At 37.3% G+C, this 18,638-nt stretch overlaps 1 pseudogene; it reads right to left on the reverse strand.

The window, feature by feature from the left end:
• Nucleotides 1-2,939: 2,939 nt before the first annotated feature.
• LOC116756379 overlaps nucleotides 2,940-18,638 on the reverse strand; it is a 32,588-nt pseudogene continuing 16,889 nt past the window's right edge.

Genomic DNA, 18,638 nt, shown 5'->3' on the forward strand with positions numbered 1-18,638 from the left:
TAATTTCTCTCTTGCTTAACATCACTATTGGTGAGTTCTCTTCAACCCTCATCATTCCCCACTCTGTTCCTCACAGTGAAGGTCCACTGCTAAATCTTCCATAGAATGCATCCTATAGCACATCCTATTCATTGATCTAATCCATCTTACTTTTATCACACTCTGATTTTTTATCTTTATTTTATATTGGAGTATAGTTGATTAACAATGTTGTGCTAGTTTCAGGTATCACACCTTGCTTTTGACTCCTGTTTCTCTGCTGATTAGCCTCAAAGTCACCTTATATTCAGACCATGGCCTCAGACATCAATGTAGTAAAAAATAGTGGAGTGGACGTAATTCGAAATAAGGCAGGGCAGGTAATCACAGCAAGTCCTGGGCAGTTAGAAAAAAGTCAGACAGGTACAATCCCATTTACGGTTCAGACATCATGATTTTTATTTTCTCTAATCTACCATCCTTTTATGCTGCTAGGTCTTTATATACATGTTTCCTTCTGCTTAAATATTCTTCTGCCCATGTTCACTTTGCTAATTCTTTTCTGGTCACTATTCAAACATCCTTTCATGAGAAGCCATTCCTTGATCATCCAGACCAGGTTAGATACCTGGACATACACTTCCATAGCTCTTTGTCATGGCCGTTTGCAACATAAATCATCATTCTGAGCTCATGTCTAATGCCAGCTTCCCCACTAGCTTGTAAATCCCGGGGAGATAGGTAAAATATTGTTTTATTTACTACTGTATCTCTACATTCAGCACAGTTACTGAATCATATTGAGTATTCAATAAATAAATTTTAGGTGGTTAATCGTGTCTGAGTTATTCAGTGATAAAAGCCAATGAATTTCTCATAAAACAGGCAGAATTCCAAGCAAGAACCCTGTCAGGATGAGTAGATCTAAGAATGAGTAGCAGGAATCCAGTCACAAGCACTAAGATTCAAAAACATGTCTCTAAACACTAAGAAAATTGCACCAGGGAGAGAAAGATCTCTGTCACAGAGGGACCATGGCACTGGGTACCCCTGTGCAATGTTCAAGGGTACATTGTGTGTGTCAAGTTCCTAAAAAATGGAATGTAAGACATGAACTTAATTTCAAATAGTCTTAAGCCTAGTTACAGGAACTGCATATTCCAAACAAAAATAAGATTTGTTTGATGCTGAGACATCATATTTTTTTCCACCTATGAACCAGATTTATTCCAGACACCAAGCCAGTTTTGTGACTGAAGTTGAGAGGTTAGTGAGATAACTCTGGGGATTGAAAGATTGTGTGCAAAGGCATCTAAGCTCACCACGATCTTTCCTATTATAATCAATCATTCTTCCAGCCCCTCTTATTGCACAAAGAGATAACTAAGGAATAGCTTCTTGGAGAATCTCAAAACTTACCCTCCCTTGGGATTCAATGTCTACAATTCACTTTTCACTATATCTCCAAAATTTTTCAGTTATGTGTGCATCATACGTAAACTTTAATGCTTTCTTTTTCATCTGAGAGTATAAATGTTCATCAAAGTTATTTTTTTTTTAGCTTGTCAATCTCTCAGATAGGTGTATACAATCACCCATACATGAGAAGTGGTGCTAGATAAATTATGCAATTGTGTACGAAGGATAGCTTACTGGAGATGTTAAAGATAATGTGAAACAAATACTATTTTCCTACCTTTCGGGAGAAGGGTGCCCATTATAACTGGTACGAAGCATCTAAGCACTCCATGGAAGCCTCATTGACATTCCCCAACTAAACTACTTTAACTTCAAAGTTTTCTTGTTGTTAGAATCAACTACATTACCTTGATACATTTCATTTCCTTTTCCAAAGCATCTTAAGTTAAAAGAACAAAGAGAGGAAGTGAATTTCTATCTACCTGACTAGACCAATAGAGACTAGATAGAAGTTCAATAAAACCATTATAGTTTTTGTAATAAGATTAAATCAGCTCTTGATTTAAGTACACAAGGCACTTTTTGCCAAATTATATTAGGCCCTTGGCAATTGCCACCATATTAAGGGAAAGGTTATTATTGAAGGCTATTTTCCCATATTACAAACGCTACACTTTGATGAACCCTCAGTGCTGCAAAATATCTCAATGGACGTCTTCGAGAAATGAGTCACTTTTCTGATGGTAGGATAGTTGGTTATCAATTTTCCTGTAAGTTTTATACATGGTTGCTAATTTTCCAAACTGCAACACTGGTAAACTAACCCTATTCTAGCTACAATAATATCCTAAATATTAGGCAGGCCCCTTTCCCTCAGAGTCCTCCATTAGCTGGGCATTACTCTTTTTTTCAAGCATTGTATCTATGCTCTATGGAATCTAGATTTTTCCCCTAAATAAGAAAAATTTAATATTTATTACTATTTATTTAATAATAAGTCTTCTTATATATGGAACATATATATTTTATCTACTAGTGTCTGTTATTTCTATAAATAGAATCATTGTACTTTAAATTGTGAACCATTACATTCACATCATTTGATATATGATAAGTAAAAAATAAAATTCAGGTTCACTGAAAACTTCATGTATATCAAGAGCATTATGACTTCAATGAGGTAGTATTATATTTTTTAAAAACCTTACTTTTATTTCTGGGGAAAAATAATACTAAGTTATTATTTGTATTGAATAGTTACTTCGCTTTTTATTACCTGTTAATTACAATTTGCATATAGAATCAAACTTTTCAATGACAGAAATGTCTAATTTTAAAAGGAAAGATTTTGAAAAATTGGCTATCATAAAAATTTTATTTTTGATCAAATGTATATTTTCTCTATGTACCAATACCTCAAAATATTAATTAATCAATATTAATTAATTGAACTGAAAACATATGCTGGTATGAATTATGTTTAAAGCAATACTATATTTTTAATGTTTCAGTTATTTTAATTAGTGCTCTGTGTTAGAAATTTAGGGCACCAATTTGTGAGGATAATCTTCATTTGTAAGAGAGAACACTGAACGCAGATAATCATGGAGCTGGGAACAGCTATGATTGTTGGCATACTTTGAGAGTCCAGAGCTTTCCGATGAATATTGCACTGCTCTGTAACCTGGTAATTTTTTCTCTGTGTCAAGAATCTCATCTTGGTGACTGGGCTTATGTAGCTCCTTCTTGAAGTAGGCATCAGTGCAATGTTTGGGTATTTTCTTTTCAATTTTAGTGGAGGGGAAAATGACAAATTTCTTTTGTGTTCAGCATAGAGAAACTAACCAGAGATTCAATTACAAGTAGCAAGCTGCTTCAGGAAAGCCACATTTTTGCCTCTGCGGTGACCAGTAGTGTAAATGACACTATCTCTAAGTTTTTTCACATGGCAACAAAAGGGCTTTTTTCAGTGGCTCAACAGCTTTTCAGTCACCTCTTCAGTAGGATAATAACTAGATATATTGCCAAGTTTGAACACTTGGGTGCCACCATTCTTCTTACCAGCAACTGGCTTGTGACAGTAGCAAGAACCATCTCCTTTTGCCTCTCAATGCTGGATTTAACTGCCGAGCTTTTCCTCTTGCACATGGCTTTCCTTGGATGGGGAATGCCTGCAGATCCCTCTGACTAAGACAGAATTTCAGCTGTAGTGGGTTTCCCTTTCTTGGGCATTTTTGCCCTGTGGTTTTCCTTCTTAACCTTGCCACTGACATCACCCTTCCTTTGCTTTTTCCTCCTTAATGTCTGGGTTTCCAGCTTTATTTTACCACCATCTTGCATGACAGGAGAGCACAATACAATTTTTAAGAGTCTTTTTCATCTTACAATTCTAAATAATTAGAATTTTAAATAGTAATATTGATACAATAGTTTCCATCTAGTTTTATTTTTCTTAGTAAAAAATAGAAGTTAAAAATATTTCATTTGGTGAAATCTTGACTCTTAGATCCATTCACTTTATATTATGTTACTGCTATGCAATCAATCTCACATTTCCCCACATGGCTATACCTATACATATGACAAAATCCAATGTAAGGAAAGGAAAGGAAATAGTGAAAAAAAGGGGGGTGGTGGGAGAGTCTAAAAACTAGAACCAGAGATTTTTCATCACCTTTAGTTAATGCTAATGCATTTCTTACAATTCAAATCATTAAAATTCCTAACAGTGTTTTCTGGAACCAACAGTTGGTTGGTCAGCACTGCAAGCAAACATTCAATGTGAGTTTCTATTTTAATAGAAATCTTGATATGCTCTGTATCATAAACATGCTACATAAAATAAATGGGATTTTCTAGAGTGCCCTCTCTATAATAAACAGGAGTACCAATGAATGATGGAATTGAATACCCTGCTATTTATTTCTATGTTGCAGAAAACATAGAAAGGGCATCAAAAATAACTAGTGTTTATAGTACTTGGAAAGTTTGTGATGGAATTACACATTGTAAAATTAGCTAATTGACAAAGTTGTTATAACACTGAGTTTGCATTTTATATTTTTTAAGTACAAACACAAAAATGAAACTACATATATGAGATAGTCATGAGAATGGTATTTATACCTGCTATTTAATATAACTGAATGTCTTTTTTCTCCACATGTGGTATTTTTAATGTTCTTTACTAGTATATATTCATAAGGTTTCAGGTACAGAACTATATAATTAGTATTTTAGCTAACTGAGAAATATTGCACAGGTACTTTATTAATCATTTTAAGCAAACCGAGGATAAGACATTTGTCATTCATTGTTGTATTGATATGTATAATAAACCTTCACACACATATGTGAACAAATAACTGCTTTTCAAAGAATTAAATACTAAAGAATTCTTAACACCAAAAATATAAAAAATAAAGGTTGGTAGTTACCTTATGATTCAGAAGATTCTACTAAATTTCAACTTTTGGCAAATACATGATATCATGGGAAAGGCATTTCAAAAAATTCTTGTTATCAATTCGTTTATATGGTATTTGCTTCTTTCTTGAGACTCTAGGATTCAAAAATTATTCCAGTTTTAATTTAGTTTAAGAGTCATGAGGGAGAGGGCAGTCATTTTTATTTTGGATTCCCAGTTCTGTAAACTTTACCTCTAATGCAATCCAAAAAATCCTCAAAAATGTCATCTGGTTCATTTATTGATAAGGCTTGTAAGGTACAGAGGCCTGTAACCCATAGATCCTGAAGAAAGACAACATGGCACAATGAAAAGAGCTGGGACCTTTAAGCATAGGTGCAAATCTTTGCCCTGATACTTATTAGGCATGTGAATCTGTGCAGGTTAGTCAACCATAAAAGTGCCAAATCAGCCTCATCCCTGACCCATTTTGTTCCGGATGGTTATACAGAATGATAGAATGTGTGCAAACCTCTCCACTTAGTGCTAAGCTCATTGTTGTCAAGCCCAAGTCTTATTCATTTTTCCATAAGCCATATTTCTTACTCAAGGGATGTGTGGATATTATAGAAAAGATGAAGTGGAATTCACTGGTTGTAAAAGGAGATCACTGTAGAAAAATGACAATGAAGAAAGGTCAGTAGATAATACCTAGACTACTTCATGAAGAGCAAACAACTCAGAAGTATGGGCTAGTGGTGCTAGCTTTGTAGTTTCCCTGGGCCAAATGAATCACACCCTCATGAGATAGATTTCTCCTGGGAAACGTTTTTAGTGACACATCATGCTCCACCTTAAATTTATTCTGTTAAAAAAGAAATCTCATATCTAACACATCTAGTTTAAGGTTTGAGCTCTGCAGCATATATTTTAAACAGAGAAAGCCATTCTCCAAAGTCCTAACACAGTTTTCATCATTAAAAAGGCACATCTTCAGGGCTTCCCTGGTGACGCAGTGGTTGAGAGTCCATCTGCCGATGCAGGGGACGCGGGTTCGTGCCCCGGTCCGGGAAGATACCACGTGCCTCGGAGCGGCTGGGCCCGTGAGCCATGGCCGCTGAGCCTGCGCGTCCGGAGCCTGTGCTCCGCAACGGGAGAGGCCACAACAGTGAGAGACCTGCGTACCGCAAAAAAAAAAAAAAAAAAAAGGCACATCTTCAGTAAAATTACAATAATGGTAGCAGTAGCCTTATCTGTTCTCTGCGAGGTAAACACCAATAATATTCTAAAAGCAATCTCTTAAAGATAGTTCTAATCCTTGCTGACTTACATGACAAATATTTCTTTGAATGGAATTACAGTTTGGGGAATAGAGGCAGAATGAAGGAAAAAAATCTGCTCTAATATACTTATACAGACCTGAATCTCAGAAACAGTGGCTGACTGTGGCAAAAGTTGGACTCAAGAGTATTGCTGTGTGCTTTCTTTTTTCCAAATGCTGCAAATAAGGCAAATGGCTTTCATACAGCAGAGCCAAAACTACAGAGTAAAATACAGTAGAGACCAAAAATTTATATTAAGTTCTTCATTCCGTTCGTTGGGAAGTTGAAGCAGTAGTCAAAAAGACATTCTAGGATTTGTTCATCTTCTTATATGTGAGCTTAGTCTAGAAGTTAAGTCTAATCACAATTAAATTGGTGTAGACTTTCTATCTTGAAAATAATCTAGCAAGATGAAAGCAATAAAAATACACACTGGGTTTGCAGTTGGATTCTGCCCATGATAGAGTTATAAGACAGAGTTATATATTTAAGCCATTAATAACATGAACTATCAATAAGAAAGTCACTGTATTGAACTCAAAGCATTATCATATTTGGCAGAAATGTTTTCTTAAATCATAGGTGCATTATTTTTCAGGTCATTTCGTCCCTTTTAGAAAACTACAATTTATCACCACCATGTTTAACAATCGAGTGAATTGTCACATTTCTAAATAATGTACATATTTTAGGCATCATGCTGTCATTTTGATAAAGTCATTTTACTTGGGAAAAGAGTTACTATTTTTCATTCATCACAGTTTCCTTCCGAGGGTCATTTCAGTTTCTTTTAATTGTACTTAAGTGTTTCTGCCCCTTTCCCCTTGGTGTTTGTTAGTTGCTTTTAATGTGATTTCAGAATTGTAAATGGCTCAACGTATTGGTAAGTGAATTTTTGAGGTTTTTTTTTTTTTCCCCCCATCTAGATCAGTGAATTAAACAGGGTGAAAGTAGAGAGTGGCATTTCTTCCTAACAGGTTTTCATTAAAGGAGGTAGTGAGTTAAGGCAAATTTTTCCTGAGAGCATAGTTTATAGAATATGCATTTCATCAATACTATTAACTTATTTTTGCTTTAACTAATGTTTTCTTAAGATCCATGTAGAGGGCTTCCCTGGTGGCGCAGTGGTTGAGAGTCCGCCTGCTGATGCAGGGGACATGGGTTCGTGCCCTGGTCTGGGAAGATCCCACATGCCGCGGAGCGGCTGGGCCCGTGAGCCATGGATGCTGAGCCTGCGCGTCCAGAGCCGCAAAAAAAAAAAAAAAAAAAAAAAAAAGATCCATGTAGGGTTTTTCAGCATGATGCTTTTACTACTATTATTTGCACTGCTATTTAGGATCACGGAAAGCTAGCTAAAGATTTCCATTACCATTTTATGGGTGGTAAACTCAAATGTTAACAGGGGCTAGGAAGGTATGTAAGGGGCAAAAATGGCTCACTGTCAAAGAATAAGAAATAATAGGGACTGAGAGAAGAAGTCTCATCCAAAGGGATCAGCTGTTACTCAGTCTTGACCTATAAGAGTCACCCATCAGGTCGACCAGAATATGTCTCTGGGCCAACTTCAGCCTGCAGGCTATCAATCTGTAACCCTTGTTTTAGAGATCAATTTGTTGAGGGTTAAGTAACATAAACCAAACTAGGCTGGTGTTTGTGGGGAGGTCAAAGCTTAGGAAGATGAACTCTCGCATCGATGGCTGGCTTCATGGGTGCACAATCTGGGTCGTTGGAGGAAGCCCCACATTTAGAGGGCCCACGCTTGGTTCAGTGGTCTGTTGTGTGGTCTTGAAATTCTTATTGCTTTTGAACAAGGGGCACCCCAGATTCATTTAAAACAGGGTGCAGTAGATTACACGGTTGGTCCTGATCTTGTTCAAGGAAATACTTGAAGCCCTTTTCTCCTGAATGAGTGACTATACCTCTCTGCAAACTTCATTAACTATCGGGGAGTGTTAGAAATGGAGGGATTACTATGCTATTGTCAGTCTGCTCGGCTTCTTTCTTTCGTGGATTTGAATATACTGGTTGCCTTCTCCCCATTACTCTCTGTATTCTGTATTACTTACCTGCAAAAAGAAGGCAAGTCATCTGATTCATCACAGAAAGAGACTAAGGTAGAAAATCAGTAGTTCTAGCTTTAAAATTACTTGATTGGCTAAAAGATTTAAGGATTTCCCAAAGATAGACCAGCAGCTTCCTTTCTTTCTTTGAATTAAATATAAAAAAATTGAAAAGATTAAAAAAATATTTTAACCCCAATGATATTGACAAACGTGGTTTTCACCCCTCTTAGTTGTTTCTTATTTGTATGTGGAATATATTATCACTTAAATTTGTCATTAGAATTGGCCATTACTAGTGATTTACACCTAATATCTGATTTTAGAGTCAGTTATCTCTCTGAAACAGAGTCAAGTACAGCACAGACTTCTCTGGCGTTCACTAAAAAGCCATCTAACCTTTTTGTAGATCCCTAGACACCTGTAATCCACCAATTTCCAGCTCATAGAAAAAAAAGGTATGAGCATTTAACTTTGAATCTTGGGAACAGAACTCTTAGCTGGATTAATTTATTTTTCTTACCCATCAATGTTTTAGATTTATATCCACTTTCCTGTTATATTTGATGCCAACCCACATTCCTCTGTTGTGGTGCAGGTATGACTAAGTACTGTCTCGTTCTGCTGTATCGAGCTTCATTTGTCTTGGGTTCTACGGGCTGGCTGCATACATGACAGCACACAGTGACAGTAATTTGCACTGATCTGCCCCCACTGCTAGTCCTGCTGCTACAAATAGCAATTGATTATTATGCTGTAGTGTTATTGACTGTCACTATGAACACAAGATTTATTTCATTTTTAAAGTAACTTGCTGCAGATTTGTTTAGTATAAAAGCAAAACAAGGAAATATTCATTTCTAAGAATTATTTGCAGTCACAAATGTAACTTTAAATCCTGGTCGTGAAACATTTACTTTAAATCATAGTAAACAAAAACTTTATTGTGGTATTTATTTTAGTGTAATGTAAATAAATAATTTCCAAAAGCCATGAGAAAATCAGTATAAAACTGAAATATTTTTCCTATTCCCAATTTCAGAAGAGATACACACAGAAAATGACTAGATACCTTTCCATCTTTTGTTTTTTTCCTTATCGGTAAATGCTTTCTCTGTTCAAAAAAAATGTTGCAATCCTATTTCATACACATTTATTTCTTGACCTATCTGATATTCTGAAGGTCTCAGTTCTTCCAGGACCCTATATTATCTCACCGTTTTTACTCTTCTCTCCCCACAAACTGACCAGAAAAGGTTCTTGTGTTTAGAACTACAATTATGCAGATTTGTGACGTTAATATTTATTGAGTGCATTGGTGACCGATATATCTTAACTTGTAAATGTGTGCCTTCCTCAACTGCACATTAAACTTTTTCTATTCTTTGAAGCACATTATTAGGTAGCAAAACTGATTTCTTTTATTATGCTGTGCCATCATGAATCTTACGTCTTAACTACACCCGCAAGTATACTATTTGTCTGAAACTAAAAATTTGAGTTGTATGTAACACGAAGTTTAGAAAACAAAAATAGAAAGAGAACTACAGAAAACCTCAAAGACCTAACCATCTAGTGCCTCTCTGCTCTCTGAAGGACACTCTGGGGCAAGTACAGTTCATGATTGAATGGGCCTGTGAGAACTTCAACATTCCTGAGTGGAACAACCAATGGATGGGTTCTTATAGTTTGGGATAATAGAAGAGTTTTAGAGATCCTGTCTTACCATTTAATTTGAATTCCTTTGGTACTTTTCTCCCAAGTATTTTATTTTATTAAAAAATAAATAGAAATCCTTTTATCTGATCAGAGGTAACTGGAAAGAAATACTTAAATTCAATATCTTTTTGAAAGGTAATCTATTCCCAGGTCTGAACTATACTGTTACTGGGGTGGCTTAGCTATTTGTGGTTAGAAAGTGATTTCACCTTCTATTTTGAGATTCCCCAGCATCCATAAATCTGCCAAATGCAATTTTAAAAGCATGTTTGTGCTAAAATTGCTGTTATTGCTAGATAATTTAACTTTTCTCTGTACTAACAAAGGAAGAAAAGTATGTAGAGGAATTACAGAACAGAAACAGGGATAGTCAGTCCTATACTTTGTTTCAGATTTGGCTTAGATTTTAACATTTTTCCACATTAAACAGTACTCAAAACCTGTTTATGGGACTTCCCTGGTGGTGCAGTGGTTAAGCATCCGCCTGCCAATGCAGGGGACATGGGTTCGAGCCCTGGTCCAGGAAGATCCCACATGCCGTGGAGCAACTAAGCCCGTGCGCCACAACTACTGAGCCTGTGCTCTGGAGCCCACGAGCCACAACTACTAAAGCCCGCGCGCCTAGAGCCCATGCTCCACAACAAGAGGAACCATGGCAATGAGAAGCCCACGCACTGCAACAAAGAGTAGCCCCTGCTAGCCTCAACTAGAGAAAGCCTGTGCACAGCAACAAAGACCCAACGCAGCCAAAAATAAAATAAATAAATAATTAAACAAACAAACAAAAAGAAAGAAATATCTTCTAAATAAAAAAAAACCTGCTTAGAAGTACGTAGATGTAAACCATAAATGGGTAGTACGAATTGTGTATTTTGGGTAAACTAAGGCTGTCAGATATTAGTAAAGGGAATTTCCACCAATATTTTAATAATTAGAGCTCTCATTGGTTGAAGGAAAGTGGACAGCTTTTCTAAGGCAGCCACTGAGGCAACGGAAGTCTAGAATAGTTATCTTTCAAAAGTTATATATATATATGTATATGTGTGTGTGTGTGTGTATATATATATATATATATATATACATATATATATATTCACGTGTGAAAAACAAATGACAGTTACTATTCATTTCACAGCCATGACATAATTCAAATTAATGCTAAACAGCTATGTATTTATCAATTAGCATTATTTTCCCATCCCTCTCTGACTCCCTGTATTGTAATTCCATCAAATAGTCATTTGCTTTTTTATGGTAATAATCCCTTCACATTCTTTCCTTTCATCTGTACCCTTGTGTGCTATTTGTGTTCTGCTAAATCCCTCTTATAGAGGCCTGTGTTCCAAGAGCTTGATGAATAATTGGAAATGTTTTATCCCTGAGCTTCAAAAAAGTGCTAGAAATAATTATAAGCAAACATCTTCTGTAGTGTCCTGTATCAATCCAATCCCTGCTTTATGCTGTTTGTACTTTAGATAGAGAAGGAAACAGCGAGATCTTGGTTACCAGCTCTTGCAGCATAAAGGGGACAGATGTTTCAGTTTCCATCTTTTCTTCTTCTGTCTTCTCTGTTCTTTCTGGCAGCTTGGGCTGTTCACTACAATACGTTCCACAGTTAGTCAAGCCTGTAATTTCACAAGGTACAGTTAATTATTGATCAATCAAAATGAAATTCATAATCCTTTTGGCAACTTGTGCTGTACTTGAACTTCTCTCATGCCCATAAAATAGCTTAATGGTCTACAGTATAATGAATATGAAGGATATGAACTAATGTTCAAAGAAGCAGGCAAATCCTACCTTTCTTGCTTGTGCCAATTCAGGATTATTCTTCACCACGTACTACATACTGCTAAGTTTTCTTCAACAAATCAGCTAAAGATTCAAGCCTTCCCCCATCCTCATCCTGACCTCAGATGGAGAGCTTTCATATCTTCTCCAAGAATTTGATTCCATTTAAGATATTTACTTAATGTTTGAAGTATATTTTCTATTCTTTAGTTTTTTCTACATAAACCAATTTAGTCAGATAATAAGGTAGCTCTCATGAGCCATACAGTTGTTTTCAGTACCACAGTGTACTGTTTCCTCTGAACAGGCAGTTTACCTACATTAAAAATGAGGTACTTCATGTGTCAAAGAATAATGACTCCCCTCCTTCTCTTAGTGAAAATACAGATTAAAGGGGAAAAAATCCCCAAACCCTGGTAGCTTACATATGATGTATATGCAGAAAGATATTACAGCTGATTTCTAGCCACCTATTCATTCAAAACTTATTGAGAGCCTCCTATGTGCAAAAGGTCTTGCTCTGAGGGATACACAGAGAGTAAGATGGAGACTGGCCTATGAGAGTCTGGGAACTAAGCATTGTCATAGTACCTAATGACAAAGTCTTCAGTGGAAGGATTTTGGCTCTAGGGAGTAGAGGAGCTGAGGAGAAAAATATAATTTTTTAGTACATGGGTAACCAAGCTCATACATTTGCTATCAGAATGGTATCTTCCTCTAAGAAACGCATTCATGCTACAACCCAGACAACCTTCAGTCCATCTGGGCATTGTGTGCTTAGTGCCCCATCAACCACTGTGTTTGCAGTACTGGCTTGCTACCTACCAAGATGAGCTTCCTTTCTACAGGCTTTGTATGATGTGAGGCTGGGTCGGTGAATGAAGATGACTGCTGTACCCACACCTGATAGGTTCCTTTAACTTCCCAACTTTGTTTCCATCTGGGTAGCTCAGTTCTAGGACTATCTCTTGTTTCCCATGAGATTTCAGTGTGCAGTGTTTTGCCTTGTTACAAACACTATTAAGCAAACAGAAACCCAAAAGATTTAAGAGAACCTGAGTAACATTCTAATCCTCATAGACAAGAGAGGCTAGTCCAGATATTCACTAAAGTAACCACACTTCTAGATGAAAGTGTGTAGAGCCATAGAAAGATGTAAAGACATAATGCTTCAAATAGAAAGACCGTTTGTGATTGGGGGAATCAGGGAAGGTTTTCATATTCCATGGCCAGTTGAGCTGGACCTCATAGGACAGGTCGTTTTCATCCAATACAGATTGACTGGGGATAAGCAGTTGGTAAGCAAGATGGAAGGAACCCTTGAACAAAGGTCAGTGACAGGAAATATAGCCATGTTATTTAGTGTTTATTTGCTTTGATTTTATGTCTACCAGGCAACACCAACCTGTTCTTAAGGTTGTTGATGCACTTGATAAGTACACCAATTAAGTGAGTTTGAGACCGAACATTTCCAAGTGGTAAAACAGTTCACTTTCAGAGTGTTTCTCAGTTATTTTCTACAAGGTGCCATATCCTTTCCACTCAGAACTGGATCCTTCATGTCCTGTTCCTGCCTCTGCTTCCCATGGACCTGTGAGGGTGTTGCTGCCTCAGAGACACCCACTGAGATGTTGAGGGGGAATGCACAGCCTCTCTCTTCACCACACAACCTAAATGAAGAGCAGCCTCTCCCCTGGAATTGTCACAAAACAACAGAAGTTAATTTGCCAGTCTTCCCAACTTTTCTCCTGGTTTGAAGATAACGATAGGGAAGAACAGCAGGATAACACTGCTTCCTTTGTGGCTTCCCTCACAGCTGTACCTTACATTCATCCTTGGGGATCTTTACATGGCATGAGTTTGCCCGGATCCCAGTCTTTTGCAAGGTCACAGAACAGCCCAGCACCGCAACCAGGAGACTTCTAGTGTATCTTAACCTTGGCATCTGGATGAGCTTCCAGAGACCCGATTGCCTCTCCAACAGTCCAGGACAAAACTTCAGTTTGATCTCAGCCTAGGATGCCTGAAATGCTCCTAGAGATACTCTTTATCTGCTGACAGAGGCATTTGCTCCCAGTGAGAAAATCAGGTTACAATGTCAATGTCCAACCTGAAACAGATTTACTATGAGCTAAGGAAACCTAAGATTTTAAGGCATCTTTCAAGACTTCCTACGTGATTTTATGCTTGTGGTTTTGTATCTTTTTTTCTTAAAGAATCCCCCCTCACAAATGGTATGAGTTTCAGGCACCACAAAACCTAGATCTGACTCTCCTTCCAATACTAGAGTTTTAGAGTTTTTCATCTGAAGTTACATCACCCGTGAGACCTTCCCAGTCCCAGGCTAGAGCAAGCTCCCAACTCTCACCCAACCCTTTTCCATGTCCCACCTCCATCCTGTGGTGAGACTCTTTTCTCATATCCTTTCTCCTGTAGAGTTGACCCTCCATATCTGTGGATGCAGAACCTGCAGACACGGAGGTCCAACTATACTACATCCTTTTATATAAAGGACTTGAGCATCCATGGATTTTGTTCCCCATGGAGAATCCCAGAACCAATCCCCTGCAGATACCAGGGACGACTGTACTGTTTTCAGTTTGTTATTACCTACAGGATGTGATAAACAAGAACATAGACACAGACACACCATACACACATCTCCAGGATCTCGTTGATGTATAGCAAACTGTTTAAATGCACAGAGAAAATATTCTTTGGAAATAAATATTTATTGTTTTGGCAAGGTTGGTGAAAAGGGAAGTAACCTGATCAGAACAAAGTTTTAGCAAAATTAACCACAGCATACGTCATGTCAGGAGGGCAGATCAAGAACATATGCCCCAATTTTTGTTTTCAGCCCAGATCCCTCTGGGCCCTTACGAACAAGTTTCCATGACTTGGGGGTCACTGAAACTCTTTACATGATATAGCAGCAGCATCTTCACTGATGACTTCAGCCCTAGGCTGTAGAAGGATGAGTGCTCTGAATCCGAATTCAGATTCTGGAAAATAAAAGCTGAACTTGGGGAACTTCTTCCCTCTCATGAATTGCAGTGGACATCTTTCCCCCAAGATTCCACACCCTGATGAACTGAAAAGCAGAACACACACTCTTTTCCTAATGTGTACTACTTAGATTTTCAATGGACTCATCAAAGCTCCTAGGGCTGTTCTGAAAGTGTCTGGGTCTCTCTGTTCCCAAATCCCTAGTGAAACTGGCCTCCAAGAAGTATTTGAAGTCTGCATACCATGGAGATCTGCCTTCAGTTAGAAGTACCCGGTGTTGTGGAAAGACCTTGAGCTCTAGACTTGACACATCTGTCTTTGACTGAGGGTGACTAAACTCTTGGCCTCTGTCTCCTCATCTCCAACCCTCCTCACAGCATTGTTAGGGAGATTAACTGAAACGTTATACCTAAAACACTTGATACTCAGTAAATACTCACTAAATGGTGGCTACTTCTATTAAGTTCTAAAACAATTTGGGAAAGGTCATGCCTGAGAATCTTTGCTTTAGTTCAACTGAGTTATAATTTTCTTGCTTGGGGTTCCCTGATTATAAATGTAAAAAAGTTTAAGTGAGTATGTATGTGAAAATTACTGTGTTACAAACTGATTTTTACCTGATATATCATATCATTTCTCTCTAAATGTAGAAAAAGTCTCTACTGTATATAATATATTGACCAGAATCTGGGAAAAGCTCTTTAGTAATAATTAATTTTAAAATCTGTATTAAATATATTTGTGCACATGCTTATAAAAATCACAATTCAAAACATTAAATATGTATATAAATATATACTTTCTCTCTCTTCAGAGGCAACCACACACTTTAACCATTTCATAAGAGTGAGAGAGTCATCACAGAAGATAGCAAAATGTACAGAACTACGTTTTCAGCATCTTAATATTTCCTGACATTGAGAACATTATACAGAAATGTAAGTAGAAATGACAGTCCGATACTTGTAACTTTAGAAATGAGATACAGAAAATACAATTATTATCAGAGAACAGGATGGTATTTTGGGGAGGAATTGCGTTTCCCTCCAACTCGTCCCACATAAAATTTGTCATTTCACAATGAAAACTTGTTGCTCTAATACAGGGGTCTACAGACTTTTTCTGCAAAGGACCAGGTAGCAAGTGTTTAGGTTTTGCTGGCCAGATGGTCTCTGCTACACAACAAAGCTGCCAGATTTGGCTCAGGGTCTTTAGTTTGCCAAGCACTTTTCTAAAGTAACATATGACAAAAAGGAAGAGCACAAGGCAAGGATAAAAGAACCTGAAGGAGGAGATGATAAAGTTACAGACAGAGAGGTATTGCAAAAAAAGAGGACAGTGGTAGTACAGAATGGAGTTCATGCTCTTTATCCATTTATTCCTATCACTCTATGGCAGAAGACTTCCATCTCAGGGTATAACGCTGGGTATATTGGTGCCAGGTAACTTGCTTTATTAGGAATTTACATTTTACGGTATAGAATATATTATTTCCAAACCCCAGGGTTTTGATACTTAAAATAGTCTGAAGTTATTCAAATTGCCTCATCTACTCCTAGGAGTTTCAGTTCAACCCTGACTACCAAGATCCCAGCAACTGACCTCTGAGAAAATTCCATGTTTCAGAGGAGAGATAAATAAGCATTTTATCCCAGCCCCTTTCCCAGTCAGCATAATGACACCACCACAAACTCCATGAACCTAGCATAAAGAGACACATTTGCTGCTTAATGCTACTTAGTTTGTGTTATTTAAATCTGGAGCCTGAGCTTTGTGAATTCATGATGGAGCAACTTTGGCAAATAGAAAAGTAAACTTTGCTTCAGTGGAAGATTAGTCTGGAGGCCCAGTGGACATTTCACAGCAATTAAATCCATGCAAAATGAATCTGGGCAAGAATAGTCTGTCTAAGATATCAGTTTGCCCAAAAAATATATTTATAGACTATTATTACATCTAGGGGAAAAAAGCACTAGATTGAAAGTGTAAAATTTCATTGATAAAAATGATCCATTCTCAAACGTCAACCAACATTAACAGGGAGAATTTGACACTTTTAAATAAAAAATGATGCATAAATTACACAAGAAATCTATGGAGACACCTTCAGTTCTTATTTTCTCCTCTATCCTGCTCTAAAACATGCAATAAATCTTTTTCAATTGGAGAGGTTTAATCTGTGTGTATAAGGAGACTTAAGAGGCACTGCCTTTTCTTCCTGGGCGCCTGTGTGCAGGGCTTTTTTCAGATATTGATTTTGAAAGTGATACCACACCAGAAGGTACATTGATATGGTGTCGGGTAAAAGAAAACGGCCAAGAATACTTGCAGTCTAATCAAACCTCTGTCCAAGCCCCACACTCTGATGAAATCCAATCAATAGAGACAATTAAATGACACATACAGAGTCACCAATATTAAATACACTCCATTTCCTGTACAAGAGCTTGATGACACAAAGTGGACAAGATAAAACTTGACTCTGCAGGTTTATTTACAGGGTCTGTGCTATATATAAATGTGAGTATGAAATTTTGACTCAGTCACTATTTGCCTTACAAATTAAGGTGCCAACTGGGCATCTACAAACCACCTGTGTTGGATAGACTATGAAGGGCAGCAAATCATAGAGGGTATGATTCGACAATAATCATTTGGAGGAGACTAGTATTTATTTTAACATCTGGTATTTGGTTTTATGATGGAAGAGACACAGGAGACAAGGAAATAATAAGACTAATAATAAAAATAGGTATGATTTATTGAGAGTTTGCTATGAGCCAGCCAATATGCTAATTGCTTTACAATTATTATCTCATCTACAAGTATCATCTCGCTATATTTTCGGGGTTGAGGAAACTAAGATTAAGATGCATTCAGTGGTATAGAAGTGGGAGAGATGCAAATTGAACTCAGGATTGCCTGACTCCAAAGGCAGGCTCTCCAACAGCATGACCCAAATCCATTGCTAATTGTGACTATGATCTTGGAAAACCTATCTGTGTCTGTTTCACTGTAGTCTTCTTCTGTAAAGTGAGAGTCTTGAACTAACTAATCTAAAGTGTCTCTCTTGATCTAAATGTCTAAGAATTGGTGGTTGCACCATGCCTGACTGCTAGGTATTTATAAATTGTGAATAATATCACCTAATCAAAATTGCTCACTTATTGCTCATTGTTAAGAAAGGGTATGTTTTCAAGGGTCGCAGATTTTTTGCTCCTTATTTTAAGAGGGATGACACACTAAGAAAATAAGAAAAAATATTTGGAGACAAGGCTTAGTTCACTGGATTCAGTAGTATGTTTGAACTTTCTGCCAGGGGAACCCTTTAGTGGCTTGGTATGGTGGCAATTACGGGAGAAGCTGGCTAGTTCCAACTACCAAGTACTTCTCCTTAGACTCAGGCAGTGGGCCTCAGCGTTTTTTCTCATCAGATTATATCGCTTTTGAAAAACAAAATCATTGTGCTCTCAATTTAATCAAGCTCTGAAAAGTAAATTAAATATACACACGTTATCATTTTAAAATATTTTACAAAACACGTATATGGCTTACCATGTGCCAGATACTATTTGAAATGCTTTATAAATATTAATGTATTTCTCACTCATAACAACCCATGGGATAGGTACTTTTACATTACCCCCATTTGTTTGGTTTTTTTTTTTTTTTTTTTTGGCCGCATCGCGAGGCTTGTAAAATCTTAGTTCACCAGGGATTAAACCCCACCAGACATTGAACCTGGGCCCTCGGCAGTGAAAGCTCAAAGTCCTAACTACTGGACCGCCAGGGAATTCCCAACATTATCCCCATTTTGTAGATGCAGAAATTAAGACAGGGAGAAGTCAGTAGCCCATCTAAAGGCATCCAGGTGAATGGACGTACAGAACCAGGATTTGAACTGAGGCATCTGACTCTAGAGAACTTGCCCAT

Source organism: Phocoena sinus, chromosome 7 (assembly GCF_008692025.1).
Source record: "Phocoena sinus isolate mPhoSin1 chromosome 7, mPhoSin1.pri, whole genome shotgun sequence".
Classification (NCBI taxonomy): domain Eukaryota; kingdom Metazoa; phylum Chordata; class Mammalia; order Artiodactyla; family Phocoenidae; genus Phocoena; species Phocoena sinus.